Below are 18,211 nucleotides of genomic sequence, written 5' to 3'. Positions count from 1 at the left end.
TCCTCAGCCAGGAGAAGCTCAGGAGATGTCATATTAGACATGCTCAGCTCTTCACAAATCTTGCTGACTTAAGCACTTTATAGAATAAAATCTTTTTTTCTCCTACTGCTGAACCTGGTATTCCAAACACCTGCTATACAGTCAGCCTGTCACCCCTGTGATTGGAAGAAAGGAATGAGCAGGAATATTATTTTGGCTGAGATCCTGACACCACAGAATTGCCAACACCTGCTGCGTAATGCAAAATCAGGATTTTCTCTATTTCTTGTATGACAAGGACTAACATTTCCTAACTGTATCGAATACACCCAGTACATGGAGAATGGAAGATTATGAGTGAAGAAGATAGCTGTGCAGTACACCTGCTATAATACTGCCACTATGTACAAGAATATAACTACTATAATACTGCCCCTATGTACAAGAATATAACTAATATAATACTGTCCCATATGTACAAGAATATAACTACTATAATACTGTCCCTTATGTACAAGAATATAACTACTATAATACTGCCCCTATGTACAAGAATATAACTACTATAATACTGCCCCTATGTACAAGAATATAACTACTATAATACTGCCCCTGTGTACAAGAATATAACTACTATAATACTGCCCCTATGTACAAGAATATAACTACTATAATACTGCTCCTATGTACAAGAATATAACTACTATAATACTGTTCCTATGTACAAGAATATAACTACTATAATACTGCCTCCTATGTACAAGAATATAACTACTATAATACTGCCCCTGTGTACAAGAATATAACTACTATAATACTGCCCCTATGTACAAGAATATAAGTACTATAATACTGCTCCTATGTACAAGAATATAACTACTATAATACTGCCCCTATGTACAAGAATATAACTACTATAATACTGTTCCTATGTACAAGAATATAAGTACTATAATACTGCTCCTATGTACAAGAATATAACAACTATAATACTGCCCCTATGTACAAGAATATAACTACTATAATACTGTCCCTATGTACAAGAATATAACTACTATAATACTGCCCCTATGTACAAGAATATAACTACTATAATACTGCTCCTATGTACAAGAATATAACTACTATAATACTGCCCCTATGTGCAAGAATATAACTACTATAATACTGCCTCCTATGTACAAGAATATAATTACTATAATACTGCCCCTATATACAAGAATATAACTACTATAATACTGCCCCTATATACAAGAATATAACTACTATAATACTGCCCCTATGTACAAGAATATAACTACTATAATACTGCTCCTATGTACAAGAATATAACTACTATAATACTGTCCCCTATGTACAAGAATATAACTACTATAATACTGCCCCTATATACAAGAATATAACTACTATAATACTGCCCCTATGTACAAGAATATAACTACTATAATACTGCCCCTATGTTCAAGAATATAACTACTATAATACTGCTCCTATGTACAAGAATATAACTACTATAATACTGCTCCTATGTGCAGGAATATAACTACCTCTTGTTTGGTCTGTAGCTACAGAGCCTCAGTAGTTGGTTGTCGCCTGCACTTTATTGCTCACTTGTTGATATGTGACGTTGTGGGTAAACATCAGAGATGACAGCTGTTGTCAGTGACTCCTGTGTTGTTTGCTGTCGCTCACATGAATACAGAGAGGACGGGTGGTTATATGAATTGATAACGCCCATCGCTCTTCTTCATTTTTGCTCCTTTATAGGTGACTATAACATGGAATGTTACTCTCCGGGTTCCGTCCTTTGAGCATTAAGTCCTGGGATTCATATGTAGCAGAGCTGAGTCGGTATTTGACACAACTCGTGCTGACATGACAATTAGTTTCCTTCATTTTTGATAGGACTGGAGCAAATCTTGTTGGTTCTCCAGTAGGAGGAAGTAGCTAACTTCTCCTCCTTGAGATATTGACCTGGAAAGAGTTTTATTTGATTGTCTGGAAAAATGCATTCCAAAAATGATCCGAAAAGTAGACTGTGCCGCCATTACCTGCACAGCAATTTATGTAAAAGTGTGTCTGGTAATTATGTTGGATGTCACACGGCCGCTGGAGCGACTTTCATTCTAAATAAGCCTATTTTTAGCTTTGGGAACATACATAGAGCCGTAATAAGCTCAGCTCTACGGTCACAGCAGCTTATGTTGGCAGGTTAACCAGAGTTGGTGGCGTGGAGCGGACTCAAGGACGTCAAGTCACCCCAGGTCGCTGGAGAGATAATATTCACGTCCTCGGTCTTTTTGTAGATTTATCTGTAAAAAAAAGTATCAAAAATTAGGGAAAAATGGTGTTGGCTACTTATGTAGCAGCATATACTGCATAACGTAGTGGCGTCACATAGCTTTTCCATAAACTTGAAGTTAATATTAGATTCATACATCTGAAGTTTTTTTTATAGGGTTTATGAGCGAGGACTAACAGGAGCGCACAGACTACTCACTAATTTCAATGCGTAATTCTTCATTTCACCTGCGGGGGCATTGCAGAAAAAGTGAACACCTTCGAGCAGGTTCCTCTGATGGATTCTGACTTATCACTTAAGGTCACAGCAGCAATCAATCCATTATTTGAAGACGCTGCTAATAAAACAGGACACTTCCTTTAAGCAGTGCTAGATTTATAGCCATTGTCTAAATTTGTCTATGAAAAGTTTTAAAATTTTGGAATAAATGTTCTTCCGTGATAACACCCCCAGTTTTTGCCTGTGTTTTACAGGCTTATATAACGAGATGGATTTTCTAAGCCATATGTCAGGAGTAGTAACACGGATCGAAGGCGATGGCACAATTGAAAGAAGTTGCTGGGTGGCCTGTGGATAAGGGAGGACCAGAGCACCAGAAAATGTGAATATATTGAGGAGTGTGGTTATACTGTACATAGGAATTGCAAACGTAAAGTCAGTTCAGGACTTGCAGCAGGCAAATGGATAATGGCAGAGCTCTATGCTATCAGCAGACAGACGGTCAACTGCAGGCAGCAATGATGAACAGGAAAACTGGATAATTGCTGGAAATATTCTTGAATTTCTGATTTTCGTAAGTTTTTGTTGGGACCTGACAGATTTACCGACAATCCTGGGAGTCAAGAAGGAGACACTTTTTTTCCTGTGAGCCTCACGGTCATTTTGGGAGAGTTGGCCAGTATAGAGCTGATTTTTTTGGTCTTTTTTTGTACCCCTACCTCATTTTTAAGTGAAAGTTCACATTTCTGACTAACAAGAAAAGATAAGGTGCTGCCATGACACTAAAACTGAGGAGGCTATCAAGTGTAATGAGAATTTCGAGGAAAAATGTATGGAAAACATGTCTCTTAAAGTTTTTTAAATTGCAGGACCGAAGCCCGAGGCTGCACAAGACAATCTGGCCTGTCTTTGTTGCCCCTAGCAACCAACCCAGCTCAGCTTTAATTTCTCTAGAGCAATTTAAGAAATGGAAGCCAAAGTTTCTAGGGGCAACAAAGATGGTTGTTGGACAGTTTTGATAAATGAGGCCTCCTTGGTTGTCCTCCCTGTGTTACACTCAGTGTTGTCATGGAGAATGTATACTGAGGTGAATCATCATCTACATCAATGTCTACATCCTGACTTGGAAGGATATAGGTGAATATACGTGCACATTGATGTAGATGGTGATAGATCAGGACATTAGGAGGGAAGGCTCGTTTAGTAACGTAACCCTGCTGTGTGGGTGTCTGTGACATTGAGAGAGGGGGTCTTATTTTCTGACCCTTTATTAACCTTTCTCTTTGCTTATAACACTGGTTTCCATTTGATGTCCAAGGACCCTCTGCATTTATATGGGGGGGATCACTCTCTGGAAATACTGTGAATCAGTTGCAGATTGTTACTGGGACAGGAAAACAAACCGATTACATGATTACCAGAAAACTGCCAAAAATGGACAAAAATGGTGCTATGTCCTATGACTGACCAACAAAGTGCCATGTCCTAAGACTAAATAACAATGGTTCCAAGTCCTAAAAGTGAAAAAATGGTGCTATGTGGTACTGCTGACCAATAATAGTGCCATATCCTATGATTAACCATCAGAGATACCTTACCAGTTATAGCGCCAGTTCCAATAACTGACCAACCATGGTTCCAGGTCCTACAGCTGACCAAAAATAGTGTCATGTCCTGTGATTGACCATCAGAGATACCTGACCAATGATACCACCAGTTCCAACAACTGACCAACCATGGTTCCAGGTCCTACAGCTGACCAAAAATAGTGTAATGTCCTGTGATTGACCATCAGAGATACCTGACCAATGATACCGCCAGTTCCAACAACTGACCAACCATGGTTCCAGGTCCTACAGCTGACCAAAAATAGTGTCATGTCCTATGATTGACCATCAGAGATGCCTGACCAATGATAGCGCCAGTTCCAACAACTGACCAACCATGGTTCCAGGTCCTAAGGTTGGTAGGTTGGTCAACTACCAAAAATAGTGCCATGTCCTAAGTTTGATCAACAATGGTGTCACATTCTACAGCTGATCAAAAATTATGCCATATTCTATGATTGACCAACCATAGTACCAGTTCCAACTACTGACCAAAAATGGTGCTAGGTCTTACAACTGAGCAAAAATACATGTACTTTGTCTGATCAACAATAATGCTAAGTCCTACAACTGAGCAAAAATTGCGCTATGTACCCTGACCGACCATGTCCTATGACTGACCAACAAGGGGACCTGACCAATAATAGCGCCAGTTTTAACAAATTACCAACTATGATGCAAGTCCCAAAAGTGCCCAAAATTGGTACTAGCCAACAACAGTTCCAAAGGGTTAAAAATGGTTCCAGGTCCTACAGCTGACCAAACATAGTGCAATGTCCTATGTCTTATCAATAATGGTGTCACATTCTACAACTGATCAAAAATGATGCCATATTCTGTGATTGACCAACAATAGTACCAGTTCCAACTACTGACCATAAATGGTGCTAGGTTTTACAACTGAGCAAAAATAGAACCATGTACTATGACTATCCAGTAACTGTGCCATTTCCTATGACTCATCAACAAGTCCTAAAAGTGACCAAAATTAGTGCTCGGACCTATAACTGATCAAAAATACCACCATATTCTTTGACCAACAGTACTGTAGTGCCATGTACTATGATCAACAAAGGTGTCAAGTCTCACAGCTGACCAAAAATGGTTCTCTGTGCTTTGACTGACCACGTCCTATGACTGATCAACAAAGGTACCTAATCAATAACAGCGCCAGTTCCAAAAGTGAACAACCATGGTGCCAAGTTCTACAATTTAGTACAAATGGTGCCAACTCCTACATCTGACAATAAATGATATTGTGTCATGCATCTGACAAAAAACAGTGACGTGTCCTTCAAATGATCAAGAATGGTGCCGTGTCTTATGACTGACCAAAAATTGTGCCATTTCTTGTAACTGTTGTATTATGCCGCCAGTTTTTCCTTCAGACACATATTGGTGCAATATTCTACAGCTTACCCAAGATAATTTGTAAAAATAGAGGGCTACCCAGGACCTACCCCCCAAAAGTGTCATTTAATACAAAATGGCGCTATAGTCTATGTACCAGGTCTCTAAATGTTTGCCATCATCTGCTCATAATTCCGTCATCTGCTCAGTCTGCTGGTGCAATGTTATCTAGCAGATTTGGGTTGGATTATCATGTGTTCTAACGTCCCTGCAAGGTTAAAGGGATTTCACTGTAAAAACAGGTATTTTAGACCATCAGACACCTCAGTAGTTCAGAACATGCCAGAATATCAGAATTTCAATAAGGTACTACCATGCTATGGGTGCACTGCGGCAGGACATGGGTTAAACACGACCTAACAACCACGTGGGGCCTGATAACCAGTGCTGGCATTGATGGTACAATTGATCCATGCAGGACGGCTCGCTTTAGATAATATAATGTAATTATCCGGATTTTTATAGCATCACAAATCATCAGAGTCTGACAGAGAAATGTTATTACGAAAAAAACAAACACGTCTAATGAAATATGGCCGCGCCTAACCAAATCCTGCATCAGAACCACTTACAGATCGTCCCTGATGTTTTTCCCAAAAAATATTTTTTACCTGCAATTCCATTCTCCCGATTTAGGATTCAAGTGGGGCAAATCCTAATAGTCCACCTTTTAGAAAGGCAGTTATACAGGAACTGTTCATTACCATTCAGGTCATGGAGACCACAGGCGGACAGGAGACATCCTGGAAGCTGCAGTCAGAAATGTAGCAGTGGTCCTGGAAGAGTCGAAACAGGTAGCAGGGGTCTTGGAATCCGCAAGCAGGAGACGTTCTGAAATCCGCAGGCGGAAACATAGCAGAGGTTCTAGAAGACCAGGAACAAATAGCAGAAGTCTTGGAAGCCACAGGCAGACAGGAAACGTCCTGGAATCCGAAGGAGGACACGTAGCAAACTTCCTAGATGTCCCAGAAGATGTAGCAGAGTAGGTGTCACTCACATACTCTAGCATGCCAAACAACATTCATATAAGAGCCGAGGATGTATCATTGTATAACTAGACTGGTTTACCATTCAGGTGCCTGGGAAAGCTGGGTGAAATTGAAAAAAAAAAAAAAAGAATATGATGTGTTCTATCCATTATAATAACGACAGTGGTAGTGAACGTTTGTGAACTCCTCAGACGTTTCCATATTTGTGCAGAAAACGGTCCTAAAACTACATCAGGCTTTCGTACAAGTCCGAAAGATTGATAAAGAAACAAATCAAACAAATGAGTCAAAACAATTAGACTTTGTCATTTTTGTATTGAGGAAAATGATCCAACACACATGTCTGTGAGTTGCAAAATAATGTGAAATTTTAGGGAAATTACGGTCTAGTGTTTTCAATCCATGAGATAACAATCCGGTGTAAGTGGGGAAACTGTTTTATGTAAAGAACAGGAATCTGTCAAAGTCTGATCCTCAAGCTATGAAATACTTGCATAAACATGTTGTGAACAAAAGAAATTTATGACGGCTTTGGAAGATTTGTTGATGCTCATCAGGTTACAAAACCATATGTAAAGAGTTTACACTTCCCCAATGTCAGACAGATTGAGTACAAATGGAGGAAATTCTAGACCATTATTACTCTCCCTAGGAGTGATTGCTAAACAAAGAGTACTCCAATATCAATGCGTATAATAGTCAGCGAGGTCACAAAGGAACCCAAGGTCATCACTAAGCAACTAAAGGCCTATCTCACATTAGCTAATATTAATGTTCTTGAGTTCACATCAAGAGTAAACAACAATGGTGTGCATGGCAGGATTGCAAGGAGAAAGACACTGCTCTCCAAAAATAAAATTGCTGCCCATCTGTAGTTTGCTAAAGATCACATTGATGATCCAGAAGGCTACTAGAACAATGTTTTGTGGATGGATGTGGTTGAAATAAGAAGCATTATATTTTGAGAAATAAAAACACTGTATTGTTGTATTAAAACTCATACAATCTGTGACACACGATGGTGGAAGTATCTCGGTTTGGGCCAGTTCTGATGCAGCTAGGCCATCATTGATGGAGCAATGAATTCTGAATTGTATCAACAAATTCTAAAGGAAAATATCAGAACATCTGTCCATGAGCTGAATCTCAGGAGAACGTGGGTCATGGAGCAAGATAACTATCCAAAGGGCACGAGTTGTTGTACAAATGAATTGGCAAAGAAGAAAAGTAAAGTTTTGGAATGGTCAAGTCATGTCCTGACCTTAATCCTATAGAAATATTGTTGAAGGAGCTTTCGCGAGCAGTTGATGGGAGAAACCCACTGACATAACAGAGGTGAAGCTGTTTTATAGGGAGAAATGGGCTAAAATTCCTCCATCCGATGGGCAGGACTTGTTTAGGTCACTTTTATGCAGAAGTATGGAAAATTTTAAAGAACTTACAACCTTTCAAGCATCACTGTATCTGATATTATAAACAACCTGATAATGATATGATTCCAATAATCCATTATATCTGATAATCCGCCATCTGCCACAAGTCACGTTGATTTTACTGTGTCGGTTTTTCATATCTGGAGTGATTCTGAGGCTTTTCATTTCAGATTGATGCCGGACATTGTAGGATATTGGATTTATCCGAGTTCTGATTTATCTCCAGATGTGCCATGATGTCACACTGCCAATCAAAGTCTGTCACACTCTGACACTTGACAACTTTCTTCCCATGGGGTCCGGATTGCAATTGTGCCATAAAACAAAACTCTGGAAAAAGAACAGAACTTTCAATAATTGCTTTGAAGGAGATTGTCTGAGGACATGGAGTCCCTGTCACTGGCCCCTATAAATATTATGACATATTACATGCACTCATTTTCTATTCTTAGCTGGTGGAGGATAAGCATGGCAATCTATATAGAAGAAGACAGATACAAATTTTAATATACCAATACATCAAGAGCAAGAGGTATAATAGTCTACGAGATCACAAAGGAACCCAAGGTCACATCTAAGCAACTAAAGGCCTTTTATCACATTAGCTAATGTTCATGATTTCACCATCAGAAGGATATTGCAGCACAATGGTGTATGTTATGGTTACCCCAATGACCATGGGAAACAAAAATACAAAACGGACTAGCTCTCGGGTGATGGAAACTAAGGTCGACCGTGACCTGAACCTGACCCAACACTTACAGTAGCCGGGGGATGTACCTACGATGCCCTAGACACCACGCGCCAGCCGGAGATCTAACTACCCCTATAAGAGGAATATACAGGCCTGCCTTACCTCCAGTGAGGAACCCCAAAAGATGATAGTAGGCCCCCACAGATATTGACGGTGAGTTCAGAGGAAATGACATACGTAGGATGAACAGCAGATTTAGCACAGTGAGGTCCGCTTACTAGATAGCAGAAGGACAGGAAAGAGTTACTTCACGGTCGACCTAAAAATCACTATTCAAAAACACCATCCAGAAATTACTTTAAACTCCAGTGACAACTCATGCCACTGGAGTAGTAATTTTCTGTCCACAAGAGCTTCCAGCACTGAAGAGTCACATTGCAGATAGCTGGACAAAAATAGCAAAACAAGAAACTAAATTCAACTTAGCTGAACTGGAACTTGAGGCAGGTGAATGCAACAGAATGCTACTAGCACATTGTTGGCCGGCATGTGACTAACAGCCAAGCAGCCTTAAATAGGAAACTCCCCTAGAGGGTGGCGACAGGTAATAAGAGATGGAGGAAGGCACATAAGAGCCACTACCATAACAGACCACCGGGGGAGCCCACAAACCGAATTCACAACAGTACCCCCCCCTTAAGGAGGGGGCACCGAACCCTCACCAGAACCACCAGGGCGACCTGGATGAGCACTATGAAATGCACGAACCAAATCGGGAGCATGAACATCGGATGCTGTCACCCAAGAATTATCCTCCTGGCCATAACCTTTCCACTTAACCAGATACTGAAGTTTCCGTCTGGAAACACGGGAGTCCAAGATCTTTTCCACCACATACTCCAATTCACCCTCAACCAACACAGGAGCAGGTGGATCAGCAGAAGGAACAACCGGTACCTCATACCTCCGCAATAATGACCGATGGAAAACATTATGGATATTAAAAGATGCTGGGAGGTCCAAACGAAAGGACACAGGATTAAGAACCTCCAGAATCCTATAAGGGCCGATAAACCGAGGCTTAAACTTAGGAGACGAGACCTTCATAGGAACAAATCGAGAAGACAGCCACACCAGGTCCCCAACACAAAGACGAGGACCAATACGCCGATGACGATTAGTGAACTGTTGAGTCTTCTCCTGGGACAACTTCAGATTGTCCACAACCTGTCCCCAAATCTGATGCATCCTATCAACCACAGCATCCACTCCAGGACAATCCGAAGACTCCAATTGACCGGACGAAAACCGAGGGTGAAACCCTGAATTACAAAAAAATGGAGAAACCAAAGTGGCAGAACTAGCCCGATTGTTAAGGGCAAACTCTGCCAATGGCAAAAAGTCAAGCCAATCATCCTGATCAGCGGACACAAAACACCTCAAGTAAGTCTCCAAGGTCTGATTAGTACGCTCAGTCTGGCCATTAGTCTGAGGATGGAATGCAGACGAAAAAGACAAATCGATACCCATCCTGGCACAGAACGTCCGCCAAAATCTAGACACAAACTGAGTACCCCTGTCAGACACTATATTCTCAGGAATACCATGCAAACGCACCACATTCTGAAAAAATAGAGGAACCAACTCAGAGGAAGAGGGCAATTTGGGTAAAGGTACCAAATGAACCATCTTGGAAAAACGGTCACAAATCACCCAGATGACAGACATCCTACGAGAAACCGGAAGGTCAGAAATAAAGTCCATAGAGATGTGCGTCCAAGGCCTCTTAGGAATAGGCAAGGGCAACAACAACCCACTGGCCCTAGAACAGCAGGGCTTGGCCCGAGCACAAACATCACAAGACTGCACAAACATGCGCACATCTCGAGACAAAGAAGGCCACCAGAAGGACCTAGACACCAAATCCCTGGTGCCAAAAATTCCAGGATGACCTGTCAACGCGGAAGAATGAACCTCCGAGATAACTCTACTGGTCCAATCATCAGGGACAAACAGTCTACCAGGCGGACAGCGATCAGGCCTATCCACCTGAAAGTCCTGCAAAGAACGCCGCAGGTCTGGGGAGACAGCTGACAATATCACCCCATCCTTCAGGATGCCGGTAGGTTCGGAATCACCAGGCGAGTCAGGCTCAAAACTCCTAGAGAGGGCATCCGCCTTCACATTCTTGGACCCAGGCAGATATGATACCACAAAGTTAAATCGGGAGAAAAACAACGACCAGCGCGCCTGTCTAGGATTCAGACGCCTGGCCGACTCAAGATAAATTAGATTCTTGTGGTCAGTGAGGACCACCACCTGGTGTCTAGCACCCTCAAGCCAATGACGCCACTCCTCAAACGCCCACTTCATGGCCAGAAGTTCCCGATTTCCCACATCATAATTTCGCTCAGCGGGCGAAAATTTTCGGGAGAAAAACGCACATGGTCTCATTACTGAGCAGTCAGGATCTTTCTGCGACAAAACTGCACCTGCTCCGATCTCCGAAGCATCCACCTCAACCTGGAACGGAAGTAACACATCAGGTTGGCGCAACACAGGAGCGGAAGAAAAGCGGCGCTTAAGCTCTTGAAAGGCCTCCACAGCCGCAGAGGACCAATTAGCAACATCAGCACCCTTTTTGGTCAAATCAGTCAAAGGTTTAGCAATGGCAGAAAAACCCGCTATAAATCGGCGATAGAAATTAGCAAAACCCAAGAACTTTTGCAGACTCTTCAAAGAAGTAGGTTGCATCCAATCACAAATAGCCTGGACCTTGACAGGGTCCATCTCCATAGATGAAGGGGAAAAAATATATCCCAAAAAGGAAATTCTCTGAACTCCAAAACTACACTTTGAGCCCTTTACAAAAAGAGAATTAGCTCGCAAAACCTGAAAAACTCTCCTGACCTGTTGAACGTGAGATTCCCAGTCCTCCGAAAAAACAAGAATATCATCCAAATACACAATCATAAACTTATCCAGATATTCACGGAAAATATCGTGCATAAAGGATTGAAAAACGGAAGGGGCATTTGCAAGACCGAAAGGCATTACCAAATACTCAAAATGGCCTTCAGGCGTATTAAATGCGGTCTTCCACTCATCCCCCTGCTTAATCCGCACCAAATTATACGCACCACGTAGATCGATCTTAGTGAACCACTTAGCCCCCTTTATACGAGCAAACAGATCAGTCAGTAAAGGTAACGGGTACTGGTATTTAACTGTAATCTTATTCAAAAGTCGATAGTCGATACAAGGTCTCAATGAACCATCCTTTTTACCTACAAAGAAAAATCCTGCCCCTAGTGGAGACAACGAGGGGCGAATATGACCCTTTTCCAAGGATTCTCTGATATACTCCCGCATAGCAGTATGTTCAGGTACAGACAAATTAAACAAGCGACCCTTAGGAAACTTACTACCGGGGATCAATTCAATAGCGCAGTCACACTCTCTGTGGGGAGGGAGAGAATCAACTTTAGGCTCTTGAAAGACATCATAAACATCTGACAGAAATGCTGGGATCTCAGAGGGAGTAGATGAAGAAATAGGAACCAAAGGTGCATCCCCATGAATACCCCGACATCCCCAGCTCAACACAGACATAGATTTCCAGTCCAAGACGGGATTATGAATCTGTAACCATGGTAATCCAAGCACTAAGACATCATGTAGGTTATATAATACAAGGAAACGAATAATCTCCTGATGGTCTGGGGTAAGACGCATAGTCACTTGTGTCCAATATTGTGGTTTATTGCTAGCCAAAGGTGTAGAATCAATACCCTTCAGGGGAATAGAAACTTCCAACGGCTCCAAATCAAACCCACAACGCTTGGCAAAGGACCAATCCATGAGACTCAGAGCGGCGCCAGAATCCACATAAGCATTCACAGTCACAGATGATAAGGTACAAATCAATGTCACGGACAAAAGAAATTTTGACTGCAAGGTACCTGTAGAAAAAGATTTATCAACCTTTTTATCAACCTTATTTATACGTTTAGAGCATGCTGATATAACATGAGCTGGATCTCCACAGTAGAAGCACAATCCATTTTTGCGCCTGTAATTTTGACGTTCGCCTCTAGACAAAACACGATCGCATTGCATATGCTCTAATGCCTTTTCAGAGGTCACCGCCAAATGGTGCACAGGTCTTTGCTCAGAAGACACCGCCATATGGTGCACAGGTTTTTGCTCAGAAGATACCGCCATATGGTGCACAGATTTTTCCTCAGAAGACCCCGCCATATGGTGCACAGATTTGCGCTCCCGCAAACGCCGATCAATCTGGATAGCCAATTTCATGGCATCATTCAGACCTGTAGGCACAGGGAACCCCACCATGACATCCTTCACGGCATCAGAGAGACCTTCTCTGAAATTAGCTGCTAAAGCGCACTCATTCCATTTAGTAAGCACCGACCATTTACGGAATTTCTGGCAGTATATCTCAGCTTCATCTTGCCCTTGGGAAAGAGCTATCAAGGCTTTCTCAGCCAAAATCTCCAAATTAGGTTCTTCATAAAGCAACCCCAAAGCCTGAAAAAACGCATCTACATTTAACAACGCAGGATCCCCTGGCGATAATGCAAATGCCCAACTTTGTGGGTCGCCGCGCAGTAGAGAGATAACAATTTTAACTTGTTGAGTATGATCACCAGCAGAGTGAGATCTCAGAGACAAAAACAATTTGCAATTTTCTCTGAAACTCAAAAACCGGGATCTGTCTCCGGTAAAGTATTCAGGCAGAGGAATCTTAGGTTCAGACATTGGAGCACGTATAACAAAATCTTGTAGGTTCTGTACTTTTGTCGCAAGGTTATTCAAACCCGCAACTAAACTCTGTGGATCCATGTTTCAAATGGGTGTAACCCAAGCATTCAGAGGTTAAGAGGAGAGGAGAAAAAAAAAAGGCTGAAGACTGCAGTTTAAGCAAGAAATACAAATGATCAAACTAAAGTGCACTTTCAAACACAGAAAAAAAACCTTTTCTTCTCCTTCCTACTTTAGTGCATATTTTAACACATAGATTTTTTACTGGCCGGCCAAACTGTTATGGTTACCCCAATGACCATGGGAAACAAAAATACAAAACGGACTAGCTCTCGGGTGATGGAAACTAAGGTCGACCGTGACCTGAACCTGACCCAACACTTACAGTAGCCGGGGGATGTACCTACGATGCCCTAGACACCACGCGCCAGCCGGAGATCTAACTACCCCTATAAGAGGAATATACAGGCCTGCCTTACCTCCAGTGAGGAACCCCAAAAGATGATAGTAGGCCCCCACAGATATTGACGGTGAGTTCAGAGGAAATGACATACGTAGGATGAACAGCAGATTTAGCACAGTGAGGTCCGCTTACTAGATAGCAGAAGGACAGGAAAGAGTTACTTCACGGTCGACCTAAAAATCACTATTCAAAAACACCATCCAGAAATTACTTTAAACTCCAGTGACAACTCATGCCACTGGAGTAGTAATTTTCTGTCCACAAGAGCTTCCAGCACTGAAGAGTCACATTGCAGATAGCTGGACAAAAATAGCAAAACAAGAAACTAAATTCAACTTAGCTGAACTGGAACTTGAGGCAGGTGAATGCAACAGAATGCTACTAGCACATTGTTGGCCGGCATGTGACTAACAGCCAAGCAGCCTTAAATAGGAAACTCCCCTAGAGGGTGGCGACAGGTAATAAGAGATGGAGGAAGGCACATAAGAGCCACTACCATAACAGACCACCGGGGGAGCCCACAAACCGAATTCACAACAGGTGTACATGGCAGGATTGCAAGTAGAAAGCCACTGCTCTCCAGTGCTAAAGATCACCATAATATACCGTAGTAGCCAAAATAATACCATTTAACAATGTCAATATTACTTCAATATACATCCCAAATAATAACACCACACAATGCCAAATTATAAAATTATATTTCTATATATTGACCAAATAACACCACTGTATAATGCCAAATAATTATTTAATACGTTGCCAAAATATTTCAATATTTTAGCAAAATAATACCTTCATATAATGCTGATTAATATATAATGCATAAGCCACAGTATACAGTCCCATAATGCCAAATAATACTTCAATGCAAATGCCAAAAATAAAACCATATAATGACTTGCAAAATTATACAACGCCCAAAAATGCTTTAATACATTGCCCAAATAATACCACCATATAATACCAAGTAATACTTCAATACACTCGCCAAATTATGCTGCAAAATAATGCCAAATGACGTTAATAGATTACATGATCAAATAGAACCACACAACGACAAATAATAATACTTCAGTAAATTAGGTAAATAATGCCGCCACACAATGCAAATAATACTTTAATGCATTGTCCAAATAATACCTCCAGACCATGCTGAGAGATACTTTAGGACCTCAGCTAATAATACCGTCACACAATGCCAAATAATACCGCTGCACAATACCATAGCCAGATCCCCCCTACAGAGACCCCAGACCACACAACCCTGTAAATAGTCCCCAGACAATGCCGACCTGTATAAAGACCCCAGGTCAGGGGTCTGTATACAGTAGTGGCATGACTAGAAGCCCCTGTATACAGACCAGACCTTCCTCCTTTGTATACAGACCTTAGACCAGAACAGAACCCCCAACTCCTGAAAATAGCATAGACCCCTGACCAGTCCCCCTAATAAATACACCCCAGACCACCACCCGCATTTCAGACCCCAGACCATAAACACCATATATTACAGCATTCTTTGTTTTATCTCCAAATTCACAAGTTTTCTGGACTGTTGGGCGCCAGATTAAAGGACACGGCCCCCTATATTACAGAAACCATTCCGCAGTGTACGCCATCCCCCCATATGTCGCACGCCCGACCCCGTGTGTGACGCTTCTCATGGCCGATGTGAGATAGGGTGTGTGTGAGATATAACACTGGGGATGAATGAGGAACACATGAGCCCCCCGGGGCGATGTTCCACTTTCCGCTAAGTAAGACCCCCCCCATCCTGTTCAGATTTCAACAATATGTAAAACGTCTTAATAAAATCCATTTCTGCTGCGCCGTCTCCATAACACAATGGTTCGCGCCGCGCACACCGTGACACTCACGCTTTACACTCTTCATACGTGATCCCACGGGGGGCAGCGCTTCCATTCTTCCCATTGTCAGAGCTCTGGTAATCTAGTAAGCTCATCACCACGACTGTCAGCAGCCAGGACCCCAGGCGATATTTAAAGGGATGTTCCAGGGTTTTTTTTTTTACGGATAAAGCGGATTATAAAGAAAAGCGCAGCAACTTTCTAATATACTTTATATTTCTCGTTTTCACTATTTATAAGATCTATGCTGCTTGCTGTCAGTGAATGGGGACACTCTCTCTATTATTGAATCCTGCACTTGTAGGATTAGGACAGCTTTTTTCTTTTTTTCCCAAAAAAAACAGCGCCACACCTGTCCACAGGTTGCGTGTGATATTGAAGCTCAGTCCTAGTCACTTCTATGGAGCTGAGATGTAACATCAGATACACCCTATGGACAGGCATGGAGGCGCGAATGTAAGAGACTTTGTAATGTATTGGAAAAATATGCTGAGGGATCAGATTACAGCTGCCTATTCAAGGTTATGGAAATGGGACCAGGAGGAAGGAGGAGCAGAAAGAAGCAGAGACCATGCCTCTACTTTATAGTAAGTGTTTTATGTCACCCCAGAGCTGCTATCTCAGGTACACTGCTCAATATATAATGTCCTCCATGTTGTTGCTCTTTTCTAGTAAGTATTTTATCTTACCCGAGAGCTGATATCGCAGCTACACTGCTCAATCCTGATATATTAGGTCCTTTATGCTATTTCTGCTTTCTAGTGTTTTATATCACCCCAAAGCTGGTATCTCAACTACACTGGTCAATCCTGTTATGTAATGTGCTTCATAGTGTTACTTTCTAGTAAGTGTTTTGGCTCAACTTAGTGCTAGATTCACAGCTACACTGTTCATTACTAAAGCTAGATCCAGATTCATTACTCAGTACTGCTTTATATTGTCTGCGATGATTCTGCTGGTATCATAGTTACATTGCTGAATCCTACTCTATAACGTCTTCCATGCTGCTGCTACTTTCTAGTAAGTGTTTTATCTCACCCAAGATCTGATATCATAGCTACACTGCTCAGTTCTGCTATATAATGTCCTCTATATTGCTGCTTTCTAGTAAGTGTTTTATATTTCCCAACAGCTGGTATCTTGATTACATCCTGCTATGTGACATCTGTTGTGAAATTGGATTCTGGGCTCCCCCGGTGGCCACTGGTGGAATTGAACTTGTGTGCATCATCCTCTCTGTTCACCTGTTCCCATCAGGATGTGGGAGTCTCTATATAACCTTGCTCCTCTGTCAGTTTCATGCCGGTCAACAATGTAATCAGAAGCCTTTCTTTGCATGTTCCTGCTACTAGACAACTCCCAGCTAAGTTGGACTTTCGTCCTAGTTTGTTTTTGCATTTTGTTCCAGTTCACAGCTGCTGTTTCGTTACTGTGTCTGGAAAGCTCTTGTGATCTGAAATTGCCACTCTGGTGTTATGAGTTAATACTAGAGTCTTAAAGTAATTTCTGGATGGTGTTTTGATAGGGTTTTCAGCTGACCATGAAAGTGCCCTTTCTGTCTTCCTGCTATCTAGTAAGCGGACCTCGATTTTGCTAAACCTATTTTCATACTACGTTTGTCATTTCATCTAAAATCACCGCCAATATATGTGGGGGCCTCTGTCTGCCTTTTGGGGAAATTTCTCTAGAGGTGAGCCAGGACTGTATTTTCCTCTGCTAGGATTAGTTAGTCCTCCGGCTGGCGCTGGGCGTCTAGGGATAAAACGTAGGCACGCTACCCGGCCACTGTTAATTGTGCGGCAGGTTTAGTTCATGGTCAGTTTAGATTCCATCTTCCAAGAGCTAGTTCTTATATATGCTGGGCTATGTTCTCTCGCCATTGAGAATCATGACAGTTTGACCGGCCCAAAAGGGTTAAATTATTGGCTGAGAAAGGAGAGAAAAAAGAAGTCTGCTGAAATTTTTTTTTTTTTTTCTCTAGTTCTGAGTGTGCTCATAATTGAATCACTTGCTAGTCTGCCTATACTGCAGCCTTCCTCTCCTTCTAATCCTTGAATGGCTCTGTGTTCACCTGTTTGAAATGGATCTTCAGAGTGTAGCTACAGGTTTGAATAATCTCGCCACGAAGGTACAAAATTTGCAAGATTTTGTTGTTCATGCACCTATGTCTGAACCTAGAATTCCTTTGCCTGAATTTTTTTCAGGGAATAGATCTTGCTTTCAAAATTTTAAAAATAATTGCAAATTGTTTTTGTCCCTGAAGTCTCGCTCTGCCGGAGATCCTGCACAGCAGGTCAGGATTGTAATTTCCTTGCTCCGGGGCGACCCTCAAGATTGGGCTTTTGCATTGACACCAGGGGATCCTGCGTTGCTCAATGTGGATGCGTTTTTTCTGGCCTTGGGGTTGCTTTATGAGGAACCTCATTTAGAGCTTCAGGCGGAAAAAGCTTTGATGTCCC

Source organism: Ranitomeya variabilis, chromosome 7, assembly GCF_051348905.1.
Source record: "Ranitomeya variabilis isolate aRanVar5 chromosome 7, aRanVar5.hap1, whole genome shotgun sequence".
In the NCBI taxonomy this organism is placed as follows: Eukaryota; Metazoa; Chordata; class Amphibia; order Anura; family Dendrobatidae; genus Ranitomeya; species Ranitomeya variabilis.
The sequence above is the reverse complement of the archived record's forward strand: the minus strand, read 5'-3'. Positions refer to the sequence as shown.